This window comes from Sarcophilus harrisii, chromosome 3 (assembly GCF_902635505.1).
Source record: "Sarcophilus harrisii chromosome 3, mSarHar1.11, whole genome shotgun sequence".
NCBI classification, from domain to species: domain Eukaryota; kingdom Metazoa; phylum Chordata; class Mammalia; order Dasyuromorphia; family Dasyuridae; genus Sarcophilus; species Sarcophilus harrisii.
Genome location: NC_045428.1, coordinates 209,869,863 through 209,895,820, shown reverse-complemented (window position 1 = coordinate 209,895,820; position 25,958 = coordinate 209,869,863). Strand labels below are relative to the sequence as shown.

General features: G+C 32.8%; 1 protein-coding gene across 3 annotated transcripts in view; it reads right to left on the bottom strand.

The window, feature by feature from the left end:
• The window catches only part of NLGN4X (neuroligin 4 X-linked), a 444,496-nt gene that overhangs the window by 389,077 nt on the left and 29,461 nt on the right, over positions 1-25,958 (bottom strand). For all 3 annotated transcript variants that reach the window (XM_003765598.2, XM_031959031.1, XM_012546108.2), the window contains one exon: positions 17,930-18,098. The gene's annotated coding sequence lies outside the window, so the exon portion shown is untranslated. The remainder of the gene's footprint in view (positions 1-17,929; positions 18,099-25,958) is intronic.

Sequence of the window (25,958 nt, the reverse complement as noted above, 5' to 3'; positions counted from 1 at the left end):
TAAGGCAATTATACTAAGATACTACATAAGCATCACACTAAATAGTTGTTACAAAACTACAAAAAGACAGTCAAGAAATAACCAGAAATGAAAATAAAGGTTAGAAGAGATAATTATATCATCTCACTTCAAAAAAAATTTCTAAATTAAAATGAACTGAAACACATGTGGTTAATTTTTAATAGTCACTGTCATTTCAGAACTTTCCATTTGCTTTCTTTGTTTTTCTCATACTTTATATAATAGTCCCCTTGGATTTCATAACATAACCTATCATATTATGAGCTGCTGCTCATTTACAGTTCTAAGAGTAATGCTAGCCCCATTATTATGTCTCTGTTTTGGAAGTAGCACAGACTGATTATTTTAAACTGAGCTCTCATAGCTCTGCTGCTATCAAAACGATTATAGCCAAAGCCGCATCTGCTTACAGTTCAAAAGGCATATGGCAGGAGAAGACTTTGGGAATCATCAGAATTGTAACATGGTTATTTATTAATGTTCCTATGCTCAAGAAATTGTCCGATTATTTTGATGAGATAAAAAGATACTGAATATATTTAATACTCTGAATATTTATTTACTTCTCATTGTGAATCCTGGTGTAAGACAAATTTATGTTATCTACTTTGAGTAAATTAAACATGCTTTATATATATACTTGGCCATCAGATGACCAGTAATTCTCTAAATTATGAGCAACCTTCAAATAGATGCATCAATATTTTAAAAGTGTCTTTTCCACAGTTGCATATCTTGTTAGCTTTCTTCCTAACAAAGTTTTAATGAAAATTTACCAAAGCTTATTCAAGAAGCATTGTAGAAGTCAGTTTTGACAAAATACTTGACAGAAGACCCATCCTGAAAATCTCATAAAGGCAGAGTGTTCTAGTCAGTGAATGCTTATGGGTATCCATAGTCAAGGCAGGTGCATGAAACAGACTACCAGAACAATTATTTTGCCTTTTTCTTCTAGCTCTTCCTTTGTTCTTTCCTGACTTCATTAGTGTCTTATCAAAGCCATAACAATGGAAAGCAAGGTGAATTCAAAGTCAGAGTATCAAAGTTAAATCATATCTTTTACATTTACAGTCTTGGGCAATATACAACTTCCAGCCTCATTTTCTTCAGTCAGTGAGATAGCTAGGTTACTTGGCTTCTAAGGAACTTTCCAGCTCTAAATCTGTGATCCAGTCAAAGACATGGATTTCATATCCATAGTCTCAAGCATAGCTCCTGTGAGAGTTTTTAGGGGCATTTCCCCCAAATAGGTTGAGAATTAAAAGATTCCAGACCATGTTAAAAAGGAATTTCCTAAGCTTTAATTAGGTATATGTCCAGAACCACGGACATTGAATGAACAGACAGGTAAAAATACAAGTCTTATCATGAGATATGGTGTTAACTTTAATTATCCACCCAACTGAATGTGGGTACTACCCCTTAGCTAAGCATTAAAAGAATTAGCTCTTATCAGGAACAACCTTTAGGCCACTGCACCCAGATAATAATTAATACAAGAAAGCAGCCAACTACCTCGAACTAAAAGCTGAAAGTTGAATGAAGTACAGAAGATTGGAACCAAATAATTTAGTAACCACAAAAAAGTAGGTATGTACAAATGAGAGAAGAGATAAAACCCCTAGCAGAAAATCTAACAATGATAGTCCTAGAGGTCATTAGAAAATGCAGAACTTGAAGTGTCAACTGAACCTGACATAAGTGTTTCCCAGCCATGGTTGTCTCTGGATATATGGATAGATAGATAGATAGATAGATAGATAGATATAGATAGAAAGATGCTCTATATGTCTACATAGGACTATTATGCTCTATATGAACATACATAGACATGTATGTTCTCTACATAAATACTTTTCCCCTCTGGTAGTGTGTTAATCTATGGAAGAGTATATATAATGAGAAAGTATATTCTTGTCATTCTTTTTGCCAAACTATTTAACAGAACATCTTTTATTTTTAACTTTTGTCTGGCTAGAAAAGATAAACATCAATAACAGCTAGTAAACTCCAAAGAATGACTGCTGTGAACACAAATATCTCATCTACATCTGCAGATGCTACATTAGAAGATAACTATCAAACAGTCATGCCATAAACATGTATAAAATCAAGAAACCCTTGCATGTACAAAGAAAAAAAAAGATGAGTTATTTCCTCCAGAGACCTACTCACTTATTTTTGATTATCCAAAAGTAAAGAGAAAGACAGAATCAGAAATTTTTGCCTGAGTCAAAATTTTTACTTACAAGTTACCTTGATTAATTCACAAATTTCTCTATTTTTATTAAAGAATACATGTATTTTGCCCATTTTCTTCTTTTAGGTTCCTTGATATGTCATCACCAAGACTTTGCTATCTTGCTAAATCTTAAATACCGCACAGTATTGCTCAGAGACATGAATCTAAATAATGTAGTAAGATCTTAGAGGCACAAGAACACAATCTTAAATATATGGGTAACCAACCCACTATACTTATCCAAGAAGTAGAACAAGCATCTAGGGATCCATGTAGTTGCCAGAGAGAAAGTTCTACTTTTCCTATATCTGAGTATCCATAGAAGGCTGATTTTTGAGGGTTTATGCAAGCTGTGTTGCAGACCTATGAGTCAGAGAACTGACTCACTTATTCCTCAAATAAAAGCTTGCAACAATGTCATTTGAAAGAGCAGAAGCCTTTTCTGCATCCTAAGTGATTGATGAGTTACTATATATATATTTATGTGCATATGTCTATGTACGTGTGTATATAGTCTCTCTCTCTCTCTCTCTCTCTCTCTCTCTCTCTCTCTCTCTCTCTCCCTTCCTCCTTCCCTGTTTCTCTCTGCACACACATATATATGTAAATGTATAAATATATGTGTGTATGTATATAATGCATATATATATACACACAAAAAATATATATACAGATCATATATACAGCAAGGTGAGGTGAAAGTCACAACACAGTTGAAATCTATGAATAAAAATTAAATTAAAATGTACACTATAAAATGAAATGTTTCTTTTAAACCATTAGCAACACGAATTGAAGAAACGTTAAACTATATACTATTTAACTGAAAAGGTATTTTTGTCTCAGCCTAAATATGCTACTGATCTATATCGTTCAGTGGTTTAATATACACATATGAACATATACACAAACATATATATATATATATATATATATATATATATATAAGCCCACTTGCAAATACTATTGTAGGTCTATGATTTATAAATATTATACAAACATACACACACACATTCCTGTTAGCATTTTGAGAAGAAACCTTAAAAATCTCTCCACAGAAAGAAAACAAGTACTTTCTCAGTCACAGTACATTTTTTCCTATTAAAAAGAGAGAGAAGGTGGATTATACCATTAAGAAAAATAAATGATTCTGTCATTTTAAAATTAATTCTAGAGTTCTAACTTTTTTTTAGAAGAACTGATTGATAGATTCCTCCTTTATCCTCCAGCCAGCAATGCTGTTAAGTCAAACAACTAGTGGAAAAAGGGATAACTGCAAAATCATCACTAAATTTTGGTTCTCTATTGAGTCATTTTATCCCTCATACAACCAAGGAATGCTAATTAAATGAGAGCGATTTGAGATTAGCAATTTGCTACTGATCTGTATCATTCAGTGTTTCGATATTGATTTGCCTTAGAGAAAGAAATCAATTTTTAGTACATTTCTGGGTTACATATACCCCAAAATTAAGGTTTCCAAACATCCAGAGATGTAATTTTTAAAATTACCCAATAAATCATTTTCTAAATCATTCATTTGCAAAAAAAAAATCTATCTATAACCCTACAGCAGAATGAGTTCTATATTATGTTCAGGTTTTCACATTGCTGCAGTCTGACTGCTTTGCAGTCATAATACTCAATGGTTTGAGCTGCTGTCTTACAATTATCCAGTGCTCCCAGCATGTTCTTATAAATATTTAACAAATATATCTCAGGGAAAAAAAAACCTATACATAATACACTTTTAAATTGAATTTACATTACTAACATTTTTGCTCTTAATTTCTTAATTCTATAAATGAATAAACAAATCAAGCCCTGATCTGTAGTAGTGTTTGCCAATTTCCTGGATTTAAATATTCACACTAAAAAATTAACAATCAGCTCTTAAGAGTCATTTGAGCTGGCTGTAGCTAATCTCTAGGTTGCTCTGCTACTATTCTATAGGAAGATTCTACAGGAAGAACCATTAATGATTCCTATACAATGTAATACAACCTAAAAATCATATCTGTGACAAGGGAGATGACTACTCCCCAAACATTTAACAAGACACAGAAACAACTTCCCTCCAATCTGAATATTTTACACATTCACGTTTACACACATAGGAAAATACACATGAACAAACATGTATATGTGTATACATGCATATATGTATACTCATTATGTAAGCATATTTGTATACACATATACATGTGTGTATACACCTGTGAATGTGTGTGTGCCTCTGTGTGTATGCTCATGCTTTGCATAGGATGGTCAAAGCCATAGTAGAGTTATTCAATAATTTGGTTATGACATTAGCACCAACATATTATCAACTTGATAACATTTTGGAGTAGCATGTCACATGTACTAACTAATGTATTATGTATTTATCATTTAACATATTTATAATATATAAGAAGGACCTACTGTGGATTATATAGATTATACATAAATATATGTATATTAAATCACATATATATATGTACACATACGGATAGATAGATATAGATAGATATCTCAATAAAAGATGGACACACATTTTAAAATAGGTATCAGCCCTACTTTTTTCCAGCTTATAGAAGGCAAGGGATAAGCCATATATAAATGGCTATAAAACATACTTTAAAAACTTAATCAGAGGAGAAAGTTATGTGATTGAGAAAAGCATTAATAAAGATGTGGTAATAAAAGGAAACAGAATTAACAACAACAATAACAACAAAAAACAAAGACAAGAAAATGTAAGGCATTTGGAAGATAGGGGAAAGAATGGGGTCCAGTGTAACTGGAGTTTAGATTGCAAAGAATGGGGTATTGTGGCATAAGATTGTAAAGACATGGTAATTTCAGAATGTGCAGGACCTTACATTCCAGACAAAAGAATCTGAATGTGACTTGGTTGAAGATTTTTCACCAAGAGTGATATTTATATCTAGATGTGTATTATATATACCAGATTAGTCTGATAGAGGTAGATCAAAATGAAGGATTAACCAAGTTAAGCTTGATTTTAGACATGTTCACAGATATATATTTAATAAAGATAACCAAGTTAAGCTTGATTTTAGACATGTTCAGTGTGAAGTATCAACAAAATGTGAAAAAAATAGAGCTATCTGAACAACAGCTGATTTTATTGGTCAAGAGAGATCAAGAAAAGTCATACTGCTTTCAAAATCATCTTCAGATATCCACAACCGAAGCCCTGAAAGTAAATGAATATGATAGGGCTAGCGAAATGCTGCAGTAGATAGAGGCTGGCCCTGGAATCAGAGAACCTCAGTTCAAATTTGGTCTCAGACACATATTCAATGTGTAATCCTAGGAAGTCATTTATTAATTCTGTTTGCTTCAGTTTCTCCATCTGTAAAATGAACTGGAGAAAGAAATCCCAAACTACTCTAATATAGTTGCCAAGAAAACCTCAAAGGGGATCATGAAGAGTTGGACACGACTGAAAGGAAACAACAAAAAGGTAGCAACTATGTTTTATATTTCTCTTAGTCTCCCACAGTATTTAGTATAGAGCCTTACATTTATTAGGCACTCATTCATTTACTAGTTGACTGTATATGCTAAATATAGAAAAACACACTTATATTTACATGAATTCAAGAAATATATGCCTCTCAATTCCAAATAGTGCTCAATCCTCATGTTCTATAAGTGATCCGAATAATTTTAATAATGTTTTCACCAGGGCCAAACATGTCAATCTTCTGAAAAAGCAAATAGATTGAAATGTAAAGAAAACAAAACATGTTTGAATAAAACAAACTGCTATTGTAATGAATTATTTAAAAACAAAATTAGATCAGATTTGGGGGGTGGGGATACAGATGATAAAGAGACAGAGAAAGAATCAAAAAAACAAATTGTAAATAAACCTCAAAATGTCTTCCTACCTAAAGCCTCACCCTTGAGAGAATTGAGGGGATTAGAATAGCAAGTAGCAGAGGAAACTGACTGAACTGCACTGATTTTATTTTGTCATTCAAATCAGGAACTAGCTTAGCTCTTTTTCCATTCAATTATGTGTCTAGTCTAGTTTCTAATCTGTGAGAAAACTATATTTAATCATGGAAATTTTGAGAAAAAAGTTTATTATTTGAACCTAGTACTGTGTGTTTGGGAAACGGTTTGAAGACCCTTAACCAAGAACCTAGGTAATGCTGACCTCAAACCCAGTGAGACCAAGACTGATGTTCAAAGAGTTTTCATAGAACTGTCCATCATAAGCACTTTATATGTTTTCTCTGAAAACTAGTCCCACACTGTTCAATCAGTTACTGTTTCCATGTTCCCTTGATTGTTTACAGCCACCTGCAGAAACACCTCTTTTTCTAAATTTAAAGAATTATGCCTATTTCCATTTCCCTTCTAATTCTGAAAGTTTCTGATCACTTAATGTTACAATGTTTTCTTTTAATTAATTGATCCTATTATTTTATTGTTTTTAATGTATAAAATTTTTTGTCCTCCTATATTGGGGGTCCAGGCTTAAGCTGAGGAGGTATAGTCCCAGTTCTTTGGGCAATTGTTATGCATGCCTTTTTTTATGGTAATAATTTTCCTGATATTGAACTAATCCTGCATCCCTCATATAAATCCCATTTGGTCATAATGTATTATCCTGCTGATAAATTGCTGTAATCTCTGCTAATATTTTATTTAAAATTTATGCAAAAAGGTTCATAAGGGATATTGGTCTGTAATTTTCTTTCTCTGTGTTGGCTCTTCCTAGTTTAGGTATCAGTAACATATTTGTGTCATAGAAAGAATTTGTCAGGACTCCTTTACCTATTTTTCCAAATAGTTTACATAGTATTGGAATTAAATGTTCTTTAAATGCTTGGTAGAATTCACTTATAAATACATCAGGCCCTGAAGATTTTTTCTAAGGAGATTCATTGGCAGCTTGTTCAATTTCTTTTTCTAAAATGGGACTATTTAAGTAATTTATTTCCTCTTCTGTTAATGTGGGAAATGTATATTTTTGTAAATATACATCCATTTCGATTAGATTGTCAGATTTGCTGCCATACAGTTGGGCAAAATAGCCTCAAATTAATGCTTTTATTTCTTTTTCATTGGTGATAAGTAAACTATTTTTTTTTTTCTTTTTGATGCTGGTGATTTGGTTTTTTCTTTCCATTTTCCATTCAAAAGTTTATTTTGTTAGCTTCTTCATAAAACCAACTCTTAGTTTTATTTATGAGTTCAATAGTTTTCTTAGCTTCTATTTTATTAATCTCTCCTCTGAGTTTCAGAATTTCTAATTTGGTATTCAATTGGTAGTTTTAATTAGTTCTTTTACTAGATTTTTTAGTTGCTTGCCCAAATCATTAATCTCCTCTTTCTCTATTTTATTCATATAAATATTTAGAGATATAAAATTTCCCCTAAGAACTATTTTGGCTGCATCCCATAAGTTTTGATATGTTGTCTCATTATTGTTATTTTCTTAGATGAAATCATGGATTGTTTCTGTAATTTTTTTTTTTTGTTTGACCCATTCATTCTTTTGAATTAAATTATTTAATTTCCGATTGGATTTTAGATTATCTTTCCCTGGCCTTTTATTGAATATAATTTTTATTGTATCATGCATCTTCCTGAAAAGAAAGCATTTGCTCTGTTGGCCTTTCTGCATTTGATTGTGAGGTTTTTATGTCCTAATAAATGTCAATTTTTGTAGGTGTAGGTATATGTAGGTGTAGGGTGTACTGCTGAAGAAAAAGTATATTCCTTTCTGTCCCTGTTCAATTTTCTCTAGAGATTTATCATATTTAGGTTTTCTAGTATAATATTAACCTCCCTTGTTTCTTTCTTATTTATTTTGTCGTTAGATTTGCTGATTGTGAGGAGGAAAGTTGAGGTCTCCCACTAATTTAATTTTGCTGTCTATTTCTTCCTGTAACTGGCTTAAAATCTTCTCTAGGAATTTGTGTGCTCTACATTTTATGCTGGTACTATTTCATTGTTTATGGTACCCTTTAACAAGATGTATTTTTCTTATCTCTTTTAATTAGATTAAAATAAATTAAAATATACTTTTGCTTTATCTGAGATCAGAATTGCTACCCTTGCATTCTTTTTACTTCAACTGAAGCATAAGAAATTCTGCTCCAGCCTTTTAGCTTTACTCTACATGTATCTCTCTATATTAAATGCATTTCTTGTAAACAACATATTGTAGGAGTCTATTTTTTAATCCATTCTGCTATTTGCTTCCATTTTATGGAAGAGTTCATTACATTTACATTCAAAGTTATGATTTCCAGCTCTGTATTTCCCTCCATTCTATATGCTCCCCTGTATACATTTTTGTTCTCTCTTTCCACCCTGTTCTTAAGTAATATTTTACTTTTATAACCCACCCCACCCACTACCTTACTTTCTGTCACCCCTCTCCCATTCTCTTACCTTTTTTTCTTAATGTTTCTGTCCTGCCTTCTATCCATCCCCTCCCTTTTCTTTCTTCTTTCTCCTATAGCATTTGATAAATTTCTATATCCAACTGAATAATTAAGTTATTCCCTCTTTTAGCCAATACTAATGAGATCGTTTCAGACAATGCTCATCTCCCTCTCTTTTTTTTCTCCTCCTTTGTAACAGGTCTTCTGTGATAACTCTTCATGTGATCTAATTTGTACTATTGTACCTCCCCTCTAATCCTCTCTCAGTACAGTCTTTTTTCACCACTTAATGTCTTTTTCTTTGATATCATCACATCAGAGTCCATTCACAACCACACCCTCAGTCCTTGCCATGTTCCCTTCTATATGCCCCAGTAACAGATACACTTCTCAAGAGTTACAAATATATTTTTTTCAATCCAGGGATATAAACAGTTTAATCTTTGAATTTTTTCCCCCTATGCACTTTCCTATGTTTCCCTTGTGTCCTGTGTTTGAAGACTAAATTTTCTGTTTAGTTCTGATTTGTTCAATAAAAATGATTAAAAGTTTCTTACTTCCTTGAAAATCCATTACCTCTACTGAAAGATGATGCTCAGTCTTGCTGGGTAGTTAATTCTTGGTTGTAACTACAGGTCCTTTGTCTTCCGGAATATGGTATTCAAGGCCATGCAAAACTTTTATTGTAGAAATTGTCATATCCTGTGTAATACTGACTGTTGCTCCTTAATATCCTAATTGCTTTTGTCTGGCAGCTTGCAGTATTTTTATCTTGAGATTATAGTTCTGGAGTTTTGCAACAATGTTCCTGGGGGCTTTTCTTTTTCCTTTTGGGATCTCTTTCTAAAGATGATTGGTGGGTTTTTTCAATGATTATTTCCCCCTTGTTTCTACAATATAAGGGCAGTCTTCTTTGATGATCTCTTGAAGAATGCTTCCATTCTTTCTTTTTTTTTCATTCCTTTTAATTTGTTTGACTGATTCTTGATTCTTGTTTGACTTAATGTGTTATGGAGTCATTAATTTCCATTTACTGTATTTTAGTTTTCAATGTGTAATTTTCTTCAGTTAGCTTTTGTATCTCTTTTTCCATTTGATTACTTCTACTTTTGAAGAAGTTTTCTTGAGTGAGGGTTTTTGTTTGTTTGTTTTTGCATTTGGCCAATTGTACTTTTTAAAGGAATTGCCTTCCTTTTCCTTTTCCAAGCTGTTAACTCTCTCTTGCATATCTCTCATTTCTTTTCGCATTTTTTTTTTTCTTCTACCTCTCTTATATTCCTTTTAAATCTTTTATGAGCACTTCCAAAAAGCCTCTTTGGGCTTTGAGATCAATTCATATCAATCTTTGAGACTTGCTCTGTGGGTATTTTATCTTTGTCTGAGTTGGTATTTTGGTCTATCCTGTCATCATAGTAGCTTTTCTGTTTTGTATTCATTTTCTTTCCTTTTCTTTTTGCATTTCCTCTTTTGTGACTTTAATAGTTGAGCTCTTGCTCCTGAGACAAAAGGGGCATTATCCTAAGTTTCTTTTAGAGCTCTGAACCTTGACTTTGGACACAGGACTCCCTTGTGTTTTCAGGGGGAAGTTTTATCTACTTTTTCCTAGAAACAGCTTGGTTTCCCAGAATTTGCCTTCTGATATGGGACTGGATTCTGCTCCACTGATCTGCTCCTCACCTCAGCCAGGACCAAGGGTCTCAGTTGCTAATCTCCTATGATTAAGACCCTTCCACTGGCTTTCAGAGATACTGTTTGAGCTGGGTTGAAAACCTTTTTTACCCCAGTGAGAATGACCTTTTTTTAAGTCCTCCCAATCTGTCTTGAGCTGGAGAGTGTTTTCATTTCATCAGATTCTATTCAGAGTTTTGGTTTTATGTGGTTTTAAAGGGAAACTGGAAGAGCTCAAGAGCTCAAGCAGCTTCCTGGTTTTACTCTGCCATTTTGGCTCTATCCTGTACCCTTTAATTATTCCTTAATAAATTCATATGCTCATAAGCTATAATATTTTTTTCTTCAGTCATTTCATCCTCACCTGCCATACTTTTTAACAATGTATCCCACCATACATCTACGAAAGTAATTTTTCTAAATTACTATTGATTAACTATGCCACTCCTCAATAAGTTTTGTTGCTTTTCTATTATCTTAAACTAAATATAAATTGCTCTGTTTGACATTTAAAATCATATGAATCTTCTTTACAAGACAATTAAATAAAATGCTATTATAACACTGGACTTATCCATCATCACAGATTATCAAGAGGTCAAACAAAAGGCAATTTACAGTAAGGTGAATATGAAGCAAAAATACACTTGTCCTCACATTATAGACAGAAAGCACACAAAACGTATTTTAAGAAATACTTTCTAGAACAGCTTTTGATTATATTAATCCAACTCTTGATCATCCATAAGAAGTATGATAGTCAATGATATGTATAATGCAAAATTTATTTATCACCATTCTGACAAAAGGCATTTATTGCCTATGTTGAGTCACAAACAAATTTGCTAGACTGTCAGTTCCATGAGAACAAAGATCCTATGAACTTTGATTCTTCCTATGTACATAACAGAGTATTTTAGGCACCATAAGCACTTAATAAATGTCTGTTAAATATAATTAAATATATTCAAACATTTCAACTTAAATGTTTCTTGATGACACTGTCTCATAGCTCTCTCTTCTACTGGCAAGTATCTGTCTGGGACTACTATTTCATGAGGTAGACAGGTCATCCTTATCAAACAATCAGTTAATTAATATTTATTAATTGCCTACCATGTACTTAATTCACTTTTAGTTCCATTCTTCCCTCTCTATAATTTTCTTTCTCACCTCTTCTACCCTCTTGTTTTCTTTCCTTTTTCTTCCTTTTCCTTCTTTTCTCTTCCCTGCCTTCTCTGACTCTTCCCCACCACTTACCAGCACCCTTTTATATATTGTCATCTCCTATGAGAATATTTCTAAAGTATAATAACTGTACTTTTTGCATGTGTTGCATTCACAGCACTTAGAATAGTGTCTGGCACATAGTAAAGCCCTTAATAAATGCTTTATCTATCCTATGTGTATATCTTTAGTATCGTTCTAACTTGGCAGCTCTTGAAAGGATCATACACAACATGGTTTAGAGCTGAAAGGATCTTTGGAGGGCATCAAATCCAACACTTACATTTTACAAAAGGGGAGACTAAAGCACAGAGAAATTAAGTGACTTGCTTGGAATAATATTAGGAGACATCTGAAACATTCCTGATTTCAAGTCTATTGGACTTTATATAGTTAAGCATAGATAGGCTCTATAATAAAAGAATTTTGAAATTTTATTTTACAGTATGTTTATATATACTTAAATAAGAGGATATCTGGCCTGGTCATTCACAACACTTAGAAAAAATATCAAAATAGAAACTATAAAGATCTAATTCTCCAATTATTCTATATTTTTCATATGTAATTCGTCTGCATTTTTGTTGTTATTCAATCATTTCAGTTATGCCCAACTCTTTATAACATCAAATACTAAAATGAAACTGAAAGCAAAATTCTAAATAGAAAAACAAATATAAAATAAAAACATTCATGAGAATGAGGAAAAACTGTAATAAAGAACTAAGTAAGTCAGAGCTTAGGTCTGTAGTACTAGAAGTGCTGGTCTAAGGCAGCACCATAATTACTGGTTCTTTTCCTTGTCAAGAGAGTTGGAGAGGCTATTAATGGGAAACAGAATGGGGAAATACAGTTCTTTTTCTTCTGATTCAATCTTATTTCCAAGTGTGGTGATGCCTTATTCTTGACTGGCAAAATGAGGAGGTTTTTCTCAGTTACAATTCAAACAAGAGTTAAAGCTGGGATGGAAAGTTCTTCAAAGAAGGAAAGCTCCAGAGAAATTCTGAAAAGTTGAAGCAGCTACAATGTTAACAAAAATATGACAGAACTCTGTTGAGAAAAGATTTTAGAACCCCACTTAATCCTCCAGCTCCATTTACTACCTGTTATCCAGGTCTTTATTGGCAAATTTCATCAACCTGAGAGCTCTCTGGTTTGAACTAGTTTTGTAGAGTTCTCTGCAGGTTCCCATAGGGGCCATGCTATGGAATTGATCCACCAGGTCTTTCTGTGAGTCCCACAAGCACTGCAGTACTCATTTGATTTCCCAATGTTTTTCAATGCCTTTCTGTAACATTTCTGACAAATATAATCTCTATTTAAAGGTCTACAATAATGGTTAGCCCAGAATATAGAACATTCAGTTCTCAATTTTGGGGAATTCTTTACATTAAACTTAATTCTGTAATAATTCTGCAATTACTCCTATTTTTAGGTAGCCAAGCAGAATCTGACAAATTCCATTTTTTGAAAATCTAGTCCAGTTGGGAGATGAACAGTCAAAAGTCACTAAACAAGCATTTATTAAGTCCTGTAATTAATATGTGCCAAGTATTTTACTAAGTGCTGGGAATACAAAGACAGGCAAAAATAGCCTCTGCCTTCAAGGAGTTCACATTCTAATGCGGGAGATGACATGCAAATAATTCTGGACAAAGATAGACACATAGTAATCTCTGAGGGAAGGCACTAAGATTAAGGAGAACTAGGAAAATTTCTTGTTGAACATTGGATTTTTGCTAAAACTTGAAGGAAGCCAAAAGGCTGAGATGAAGAAAGCATTCCAGTAATGGGGGATTGCCAATGAAAATGCACATATTCTCTCCAATATCCCTAATACATTCAATTTCTGCTTGAGGATTTACATTAATTCCTCCCAAAGCAGCCCATTCCAATAGTGGTCCACTCTAATTGTAAGGGAATGTTTCTTTCTACTGAACCAAAGCCAGCTTCCCTGCAGTTTCCATACACTGCTCCTGGCTTTGCCCTAGGGCCCAAGGAGAGCAAGCCTAATCCTTCTTCCACATGACAGCCCTTCAATTATATAACAAGAAAACCTTTCAGATATTTGACAATCCAATCATGTACCCTTCCCCCAAGTCTTTTGCAGGCACAGATCCCTAGTTCATTGGTTTTTAGTTAATCTCATAGGGCAGAATTTCTGGTCCTTTAACTATCCTTGGCTTGGGATATTATCTAGTTTATCACTAAACCGAACCTCTCTGAAAATAGCGCCTCTAGAAATCAGTGCTCCAGAGACTTGGTTTAAAGGTTGAAGCACATAGTGGTACTATCTCCTTCTTCATCCTGAACTCAGTTTTCTCATCTGTCACATGAACTGGAGAAGACAATAGCCACTATCTTTGCCAACAAAGCTCCCAAAAAGATAACAATGAGTCTGACACAAGCAAAATGATTAAACAACAACAACAACAAAACCATTTTGACAACTGTGTAGAAGACTTAAAAAGTGAAGATATCTGGGAAAGGGAGACTAATAATGATGCAATAGTCAAATTAATAATTTAAAAAGGACTTCTGAACTATGTTTATTGACTTAATGAGTAGAAAAGAGGGATAGATGTGAGTTGTTATAGAAACAGAAATGTTATGAAATAATACAGAAATAACAACTAATTGGAAATATAGGGAAATTAGAATAAATCAGTGAATGATCAATTATTAAACAAGCCTTTATTAGGCAATTCTTATGATTCATACAAATATAAATAGGAAAACAATCCATTTTCTTGAAAAGGATAGAAGTGAGAAAAAATTAGGTAGCTAAGAGGATCATAGAATCCTACAGAGAAATGGTATATGTCAGAAGATAGTTTGGTTTATGGGAAAACAATAATGATCATTTGGATATGCAGAACTTGAGAAGATTTTAAGATATCAAATTTAAAACACAATAGGCAACTATAGTCCTATATGGGGCCAAAGAAGGAGCCACAGTTGAGGAGAGAGATTTGGGCTATATACAAAGAACTAAGGAACATCAACATAGACATGAAAATTAAACCTATGTGAGGAGGAAAACTAAGAGGCAATAATGTCTCAAAAACCTAGGGAGGAAAGAATATCCACAAATGGTCAACAGAATCAAGATACTACAGAGTTCAAGGAGTATTGAGACTGACAAAAGGTAATCAAATTAGGCAATTAAAAAAATCTCTGGGAATTAAACAGAGCCAAGAGAATAATATATATATATAATGATTTCAACAATTTAAATGGAGAGAACAACTCTGAAAAAAAAAACAGAAATCATTGCTTCAAAATTATAAAGCATTGCTTTAAGGAAGAGCTATAATACCTAACCCATTCCTTTAAAGAGATAAGGCTACACAATTGTTGTATATTCCTATCTTGTCAATTTTTTTTAATTTGCTGATCAATTATGCTGATTTTTCCTCTTATTTGTCTTTGTCTTTAAAAAAATCTGTTATATGGAATACCTTCTGAGAAGGGGAAAAGGTGGTCATGTAAAACAAACAAACAAAAGGCTTATAAATGTGTCACACTGCTAAAAAAAAAAAAAAAAAAAAAAAAAAAGGACAAAGGTGAAACAGTTTTGACCTTCAAGGAACTTACAATCTAAGAGGGGAAACAATGTGCACATATACAGATATAGACAAGCACATACAAAACGAATTTAAGTAATCTTACAGTGTAAAACATGGGGAGGAAAGTTGGGTTTATAGGAAGTATTTGATTTCTTCTCTTTCTCTACAAGTGGGGAGGGAGTGAATTCCAGGCATGAGGAAAGACCAGTGAAAGGACAAAGAGATCAGAGGGGAAGTATTCTGTAGGAAGAACAGCAAGAATTTATCAACTTATTTCTCCATCAATAATTTCCCACTAGGCTTCTTGAACTGTTATGCCAGTTATCTTTAACTGTCCTGATTCAGTTTCCCTGCACTAGTTTCCCTTGTCTCAGTTTCCTTAACTATTCTGTCTCAATCCCCTAAACTGTAAAACTCCCCCTCTGGTCCATTAAGATTGAGGACCATTTGCTTTGGGGTTGTAAATTATTAATGTAAGCAAGATAAGGGGGGGAATGCAGATCTCTGTTTATTCAGACATCCTGTCTCTGGCTTTTAGTAAGAATTTATGGCCTCCCCCCATCCTTACAGAAGTTTTCCCTCCGCTTCTTTCTCCTTCCTTTATTTAGAGAAAAGGTATTTAAGAAGTTGGGGTTCTCCCATTCATTGCTGGATGTTGGAGGCTGGATTCTTTGAGATGACAGTCTTGTCCAGCCCTGGGACCAACATGGAACCCTTGGTCCCAGTATATCTTTCCATTTAATAAACTATTGAATTGGTTCCTAATCTCTGTCTGACTGGATAATTTGAGCTCTCTAATCTCTCTCCTGCCTCAGTTTCTCCGACATTACAGAACAATGAAGAAGACAGCTACTGTATTATAATACTACTACAGGCAGTAGAAATTTTTGCCATTTGATGTTTGTGAACTGATAATGTAGGAAATCTTTGGTTGGCTTATCAGAAATTTTAGAAAAATAAAAAAGCATCATTAAATATAAAATATAGTTTTATTTCATTTAACAGGGCTTATTTTCTTTCACTCCCCTTAACTTGCACCATCACCCCTTAGTATTAAGAGATAGCTCTGGACTATCTTTCCTTCTAGATATTTCAGGGAATAGCTCCAGGTAATTTGAAAAACTCTGATCAGCTGTTCTGGATGACAGCAAAGGAAAAGAAGAGAGTAGGGTGCTTCCCAAAGTCTTTGTGCAGCAAAAAGTACTGGTGTAAGTTGGGAAAATAATTGTCTTATCATGAAGTCAATAGCTTTAAGCCACCATAAGTCCATTAGGAGTTGGAGAAAGAAAAATATTTTTAAGATACAAAGAAATGGGTCCAACAGCTCTCTTGGGGATCCCTAATAAGTAAGGTGAGGGACTGTGGGAACTAATATGTAAAGAAGGCAATAAGACTAGCAGAATCAACTGAGTCTAGAAGTGTTATGTTTCTGAACTATAAAATATATCTAAAGTGCTATTCCCATATAAATCAAATTTTATAAATATTTGTACCTGGGAGAGGAAAGGTGCGATCTGTGGGAGACAGAGAAGATGAGAATTGTATTGAAAACAGCATGATGAGGAAATACAAAAGGAAGCAATTCAGAGGTAAAAGGTTGCAGATGCTTGCAAAAAAAAAAAAAAAATACAGGGCTATGGTTCTGGTAACATCTATGTGGAGGAATAAACCAAAAATACACTTTTATAATCCTACCCAGGACAATATTACAATTCATTGAGACTATGCAGGTTGTTTGGAGAAAAATAGCTCAATGGTGGGTATTGTAACTTTATATGAGTGCAGAACCAAGCCCTGTTTCCATTATCTTGAAAATAAAACTGTTATATTTTAAAGTTTGAGATTCTGTATGCCTGTAAAGGAAATTAGTGATTACTCTTGAGAATGCATCAGATAACTGAAATTCTGGACAAGCCAGGAAAATGATAATGTCAGGAGTTACATTAATTCAAGAGTTACATTTACAAGCCAGAAATACTATTAAATAATGATTTATTATCATGGAAGGCCTTAAAAATGACAAAAAGAACAACACTTCTTAATATTGATTACTTTGGACTAATATGAATTAACTTGCCCAGTCCCAGATTTTTTTTTGTTCAGATTTTTTTTCACTTCAATAATTATATCTGGTTTTATTCAAATAATATTTATAACTATTACAAAGCAACAAAAGTCAACAAGCATTTATTTTGTGTTTATCATGTGCCAGGTACAATGCTAAAAGATGAGGATACAAAGAAAGACAAAATGGTTCTTCTCAGTTATCTTTCTATACAAACTCCTTTAAATATATAGTAAAAATGGATAATGTGTCAAAGGATATATGATAAAAAAATGTTTCCAAGATAATTGAATTTCAATTAGAGCTTATTAAAACAAAGAAAGTTGCATCTGTAGTTCAAATAATGAAACATCTGGGTTAAATTAGGTAAGAGCTCTGCTCCTTAATAGTGCTATGACGAAATTTCTTACCTTTCAGAGCTTCAATTTCTGTAAAAAGATGGTGATTTAAATTAAAAGATCTGTAAGGTCTCTTCCAGCTCTAAAAATCTTTAAATCTAAGGTTCTTATAAATAAAACAATTCAATAATTTAAATATATGTAGTTTGTTAAAGTACTGTCCTCAAAACAATCTTGTGAAGGAGATATACTAAAGGAGGTGAGGTGAGGGAGCAATTTAATTAACATTTAAAAAATGATTAATCTACTTGAAAATGTCAAAATGATAATCTTTACATAACATCTCTAATGGAATCCCACCAAATTCATCAGTGCATACATACCCATGGAGAGATCAGGGGCTGAAGATAAGGGCAATTTACTCCAAACTAGGATAATGTTTCAAATAAGTCTCTCCACGCAATTTCATCTTTGCAACTAAAGATTGCAGGGCTGATATAGATGTACACAGCCATTCCAACTCTCCAAGAATTGAGGATCAAGGACATATACCTAGGGCAAAGTATAAAGGAATATTAATCATAGTAGATAAAAATGAAAATTCTTTTGACATGCCTTTGAAAATTTCAGCTTTAGTAAATTGCAGCTTATTCTCTCTGGCATATTTAAACACAATTTCTTCCTATATATCATATTAGGAAATTTATCTTATCTATAATAAAATATTCTTAAAAATACAAATCTCTACTTCATCCCTGGTACTAAGCCTTTCAGCTGACTTTGAATCATCTCTTATAAAGATTTAAATTAGAATATTCAGTCAAGTTGGTGAGCATGGAATGAGTCAGGTAAAATTACTTTAAAAATATTTCTTGTTCTAGGTGAGTGTTTTACTTTTTTTTTTTTAATTAGTATTTCATGTTTTCTCTCCTGATTAAGTTTGTAGATAAACTTAGGTGTGAGATGTTTTCATTTGTAAGCTCATTTAAATTTTTCTTTTAGATGTTTGGGAATAGCTTAGGGGATAGTGTATATAACTAGGTTAGTCTAGGTGACAAATTCCAGGTACAGGAAGGCAGGCTATTTTTTGAATTTGTTTGAATCTGAATTGTTTGTTTGAATCTCAATCGGGAACAAACTTCCGCATACATGTAATAATAAAGATGACATAACATTTTAAGGTTTTTAAAGGTCTTTACAACTCACCTGAGCGTCATATTATCCCTATGAAATGAGTATTAGTGGTATTATTATCTCCATTTTTATTTTCAAATGGGAGAAGAGGGAAAGAACAAAAAAGCTATGATACTCTCAATGCAACTCCCAGTGTGAAAAGTTCCTGAATAAATGCAAATCCCCAATTCCTTTGTAATTAATAGATGAGTTCCCTGGAGGCACTGAAAAGTTACTTTTGTCATACCCACTTTACAGACTTAGTGCATTAGAAAAATTAACTGATTTGCTCAGTGTCAGAAATAACATCTGAATCTAGGCTTCTACTGATTCCAAATGTAGTGTACATCACTGCTTATGTATACTTTTTTTTTTTTTTTTTTGGTGACAAAATATAAATTATGCAGCTAAAATCCAGTTTTGTTAAACTGGTTGCCAGTGGCCACATGGTAAAATTTTTTCTATCTCCTTCTTCCACAAATTGCCAGTGTACGAATACTACCTTTTCTTTATGCTTATTTAGGAATATTGTGGATATTTAATAATTAATTCAAGATTCCTAGATAAATATTATCCCAGAGCTATGTTGGGGTTGGAATGGGAGTGGGAAAAGCTGCTCCAAATTACAACTAGAACTGACTTACAAAGTTAAAATTTGCCAGTGAAAGAATGTTGAAGGTATTTGAGTCTAAGTTGCTCACATCACCTCATTCCACACATTATAAGGGGGAAGGGAATAATTTTATAACTTTTATATTTTATACATATTTATATACTTTTATATCTCCCCCACAGTTTACTATTCTTCCAACTATTTTTACTTTATCAAATCTCCAATAAATAGAAAAGACTAAGTAACAAATCTCATGTCCTAAACTTTTAATATTTATATTTTAAAACTTTATATATTTCCAAAATTAACCAACTTTGAAAGAAATTTAATAATTCCATCTATTTTTACCTCCTTAAACTCTGCAATGGTAAAATCTGATAAATACTGACTTAGAGTGCTAAATATATGGGCAATAATTCTCAAAACTTAATCCAATGGCAGATTTATACTTATATTGACAATTTTTTTAAAAAGAGAAATAAACATTTCTTTTGATATCCTAATTTTGTAATGATTTTTCTCACAATATTCATATTAGAACAATAGATCAAATGATTTTCTATATTATCCCCCTTTTTGTGAATTTTACATTTTATTAGGGTTGTTCAACTTATCGAAATTTGTTCCATTAATATTTTTAAAAAATAATAAAATTATTTAATTTTTATAACTGTTAAGAAAACACAATTGAATAAAAGTTCCTGAGAGAATTTTTAAAATTCAGGGAAGAGAACTGGAGAAAAAGAGAAGAGAATGAAACATATTAAAAGAGTATCATTTCCCAAAACCAATCAAAACTTAACACCCACATGACAAATTAGTTTCTTAACAGGTACCATAGTTTTGCATTTTTAATACAAACAATTATTAACAAATGAAAATTCATACAAAACCATCCATCAAGCAAACTGTAACTTAATCAAAGCTATTTAATAGATTAATAAGCTAAAAGAAATAATTAAAAAAATAAAACTGCAAAAAAAGAAACTGCTCTAGAATTGACTATCTTCTGATTCCTTGAAGATGAAATTGAGATGCATGCTATATTGAAATCTTTTGCATAAACAAAAATCATTACATCCAAAATAAGAAGAGAAGACATGAATTCAGAGGCAAATATTTTCATTAAATATCTCTTATACTATAATAATTAATTATTTAGTGTTTTAAAATTTCGCAATATCTGCTTCAAATTATGATGAGATAGAGAAATAGAATAACATTGTTTGTAAGATCCTCCAATCAAATCAGCATATGCCTAAATATGATATTTACTATTAGTGGAGACTTACCGCACAGTCAAAAGGAGAGATTTCCTGTCAATGGTACAACATTTTTAAGAGCTATTAAATATTAAAAAAGATAACCAACCTAATGACTATTTCCAAATGTGATTAGTAGATAGTTTTATGATAAATAGACTTCATTCATTATGGGTGGAAAATGTGATATACTGTAGTATATGCTGATAAGTGTTTTAAAACTGGTTTTCCTAAAAGAAATGTACACAAGACACTCAAATTAAATCTGCATTATAAACATTTTCAACATGACTTTCTTAAGTCTAGACATCCAAGAAAACAATAAATCAAGTCCTGATTTGTATAGACTCATATTTTAAGTTCAACAATCAGTTCTGATGTCCCTGTTTAAACAGACTCCAGCTGTATCCCTGCAATATTTGTCATATGTGACTGTTTTGTTATTTCAATTTTGCTTAACTATGGCTAGCTAGAATTTTTCTACTGATGCTCTCATAACATTGGGGGGGCAACAACAAAAGCTTCTAGCACACTAGATGTACTCCAGTGACATGTCTACAAGAGTCTCACAGAATGTTTTGCAATTTACATTATTAAAACTCCCTAATATATGAGATAATTTTTAAATATGTAAATATGCTTTACTCCTCAGGACTTTAATGCAAAATGATGGTTGTTCAGTCATTCTCATGTTCAATGCTTTGTGACCCCATGGGCGGTAGCACACTGATTCTGTCCATAAGATTTTTTTGGCAAAGATACTAGAATAATTTTGCCATTTCCCTCTCTAGGGATACATAGTTAAGTGACTTGTCCAGGTCACACAGCTAGTGTCTGAGACCAAATTTAAACTCAGGTCTTCCTTATTCCAGACCTAGACCAAGAATAAGTTGGGACTTTGCAAAATATATTGGGGAAAAAAAGTTTCACAAAGAAATAAATAATAGAAGTTTATAGACTATACAAAAGCCTCAAGTTCTTAAAACAGTAATAGCATATGCATAACTATGATGTTTGCTATTATGGTGGTGATCTATAGTACAGTCAAAAGGAGAGATTTCCTGAATATGATATTGTCCTTTAGATGCTCCTGTTTGCAAAATGACATTTGCATCAATCCCCAGAATATTTCAGAATTTTCTAGAACAGATCAACAGTCATTCAAAGTGGCTTAGTTTATTTATTCAAATAGGAAAAATGAAATAGATGAAAATTTAAGGTCAAGATTTAGATTTCAACATGCATTTTAGATGGATACCCTTTAGGGCTTATTCTACTATACAGTCTGTATATCTGGAATCCAGCCACAATGCAGCTAGACAATGAAAGAGAATTGTGCGATATAGTACATGGCTTGCAAGCACCAAATAATAGACAGAGGTAGGTAGTGGCACACAGAGATAGAGTATCAAGCCTGGAATTAGGAAGTTCTTAACTCAAATCTAGCTAGGGACACTTACTAGTTGTGTGATCCTGGACAAGTCAATTAATTTATGTCTTAATTTCCTCAATTGCAAAATGGGGGCAATAATATCACCTTTGCCTCAGGATTCTTATGAGAATCAAATGAGATAAAATTTGTAACATCCACTGGGCACAATACCTGGCACATCGTAGAAGGCGTATTCTCGTTCTCTCCAATATCCATAAAAATGGCATTGATTATATCCTAACAGGCCAGAAAATAAATTGATATCTTTGTGGAAGCCATTTTTAATCTCCTCTCTTTGAATAATCAGACACTGATTTATTAGAGCATAGATTAAAAATTAGAGCACCTATTAAAATCAATACTGAATTGGGAGGGGGGGAAGAAAAAATAGGAGAAGATATAGTACTCTAATAAGGCAGCTCTTTTTAAGGTTGATCTTTTTAACATTACTAATCTCTACCAAATAGTACACTGCCATCACCCCATAGAATGGAGATGATCCTGAGTTTACGGAGCCTAGTCCAATAAAATGTAATCTCTGGGAGGTTCTGCCATGTTGTAGAGTTATGACATATATTCCAAGGAGGAGACAGAATCTACTTTCTAAGCTCACCCAACTCATCCCCAAGTAGAAAAAGACTTTTCACCAGAATGCTAGTAAATTCAGCCATGGCAACTCACAAAATGGTCTTCATTCCTACATATTTGCTGAATGATTCTTCAGTGATGAGGGCAGAGTGGCGGGAAAAAAAAGAGGGAAATAATCATAAAGTCTGAAAATTATAACTATAAAGTTTAAAACATTAACCTGACTACTGATACTCTAAAACTCTAGATGTCATTATCTAATGACCAATAAGTAAAAAAACAAAATGAACTGAGTTATGTCAATATGGATATCCATATTAAAATTTAAACCAGAAAAAAAACAAAAAAGATTTAGGAAAAAAAAAAAAAGGATGATTCACAGGTTTTCCTTGTAGAGGCTTATGAAGAATTTGTTAGAGATGGTTTCATGTTTTTGTCAAAGGCAAAAAAGAAATGTAATTCCATGGAACATATGGTCACCTTACATTACAGTGCTTACCTCAAACAGAATTGAAGCTTATGTAAAACTGTTTCAGAGAATGGAGGGTAAAAAGAATACATTTGAGGAACACAGTAATATAGTTCAAATTAAATTAAAATTTCCTTTCATATTCACTGATTTCAATTTTAAGATAGGAATGAAAAAAGTGAAGCAAAGTAAATAATATGGAACAATATAGGAGAAAGGCCAAAGTCTTGTTGACTATCTAGAAGCCACCTGTCAATACATCATGAATACTTCCTTTGTGAAAAGAGTTGATAAGCACTGAACATTAAGAGCAGCCAGGGACATCTCACACACACATACACACACACACACACACACACACATACACACACACACACACATACGCACAAATTGATTATATTTTAACAGACAGTAAATTGACTTGTAGTCATTCCTGAAATAATTTTATATACATAGTCAGGCTGTCCTTTTTAAAGATAAAATTAGTATAAAGATAAAAGAATTTAAAAATGGGAAAAAGATAAGGGATGTAATTAATATGTCATCCTAAGGAACTTATAATTATTAATGATAGAAAATAGGATATGAATGAAAAAAAGATGAAAAGGGTTCATAGAAATTTACATTCCCATAAGAATAGAAGGCTTTAGAGGAGCAGAGAATTGACACATTGTATGGAGTTCTAGGCTTTGATTCAAGAAGGCCCTAGTCAAGCTTCAGATGCCTTACTAGCTATGTGACTATAGACAGTTAACTTCTTTGTGTCTCAGTATCCTCAATTGTAAAATGGAGATTCCTTCCTTTCAGGGTTGCTGTCAAATGAGATAATTTTTGTAAAATGCTTTTTTAATGTATTGCCTTTGTTCTCTCCACTACACTTTGATGGCAGCAACCATCTTTTGGGCTTTATTGAAAGACTTACTGAGTGATTACTGATCCATTTACAATAACAAGGTCAATCCATTCATCACTAAAAAAAAATCAGGAACACATATACCAGACACTATGCTAAGTGAAATCAAATACCTTATTAATGGAAAAGGAAGCAAAATATTTCAATAATTACAAATTAAAATGCCTACTTTCCCATCTCTGCAAGTCTTTGTGAAAATAATCTATACATAATTAAAGGATGTTAACAGGCAATTTTCAGAAGAAAACAATCAGTCATCAATGGTCACATGAAAAAAATTCTAAAACAATATTGATCAGAAAAATGCAAATGAAAATAATTCTGAGGTAGCACCTCTTATCAGATTAGTTAACATGACAGAAAAAGAAAATGATAAATGCTGGAGGGAATGTGGGAAAATGTATGTACTAATGCATTGTTGGTGGAACTCTGAACTGATCCAACGATCCTAGAGAACGATTCTGAACTATGTCCAAAAGGGGCCATAAAACTGTAAATTCTTTGACCTAGAAATATTGCTGCAAGGTCAGTATCCCAAGGAGATTTTTTTAAAGGGGAAAACATAGCAGGCTGGAATTGTGAAAGGGTGTACTTGAATCCAAGAAAACAGGGTGCTTATAGTTAAGTAAGTACCTACTTGGTGTGAGATGGTGGTTCTCTAGCACATACCTGATGTAATGATGTGGTCAATCTAGTTGGTATATATTTAGGGTAATGTAGTGATGTGATATTCTACAGCTGCGCATGCCCAGTATTTAAGGGAATCTCAGAGACAGAGGGCTCTCTCACCTGCAGCAATCTCAGCCACAGAGAAGACATCAGTCTCCAGGCTCCATCTTTGACCAGTCATGTGTTGTTCTCCTGCCTCCTTCACTTCACTCCCCCACTAAGCCCAAGGCCTTGGGCTGATTCCTAGGCCCACCAGAGAGCTAGCCCAGAAATTACAGGAAAAAAAAAAACTATATGAATAAAATATTTGCAGCAGTTCTTTTTGTGGTGACAAGGAATTGGAAATTAAGGGGATGCACATCAATTAGGGAATAGCAAAGCAAGTTTTGGTAAGTGATTGTGATGGAATACTATTGTGCTAGAAGATAGCAGTACGATATTTTCAGTAGATAGTTTCAGAAAAAAAAAACTGAGAAAATTTTTATGAACTGATGCAAAGTTGTGAGCAGAACCAGAACATTGTACACAATAACAGCAATATTGTAAGAATAACTGTGAAAGACTTAGCAAACTCTAATCAATACAAAGATCAAAGACCTATGATGAAAAAGGCTGTCCACTTCTAGAGAGAGAACTGATAAATTCTAATTGCAGACTGAAGCTTACTTTTTTCACCTTCTTTATGTTTCTTGTTTTTTTTTTTTTAAATATGGCTAATAATGGGGGAACCATTAAAATACTTTCTGTTTATATTAATAAAGTGGCACTAATTTTTTCTTTAAAAATTCTATACAAATTTTAAGAGCAATCTGCACAAAAGTATGAAATCAGAATAAGGATACTTTCATTATAACAAAAGATATTCTAGGACCAACATCTTTAAAATCAAACAATTGATTGAGAAGAGTAGAGAAAACAGGATCTGACATCATTTGATGTGGTAGATAAAAATGCTAACATTGAGGCTGTGTTTCAATAAGATTTTCCCATGCATATATCAAAATAAAATAAGATTTCATGAAAGATAAAATGACAGAGATAACATTGTTGAAATATCCTGATATTATTAATATTAAAGAAGGCACCAGAAAGATTTATACTTGATAAAGGTGTCCTGTTTACTATACCCCAGAGACGTAGAGGTCTAGATATCATATGCATATTCATATTTCATAAATATGCATATATACATGTACTTGTGTATTTATAGGTATATGTGTATGTATGTACACACATAACTTGGAAAGATACCGGCAGATGGACAATTAACAGTGTCTAGATTTAGACAAGAAG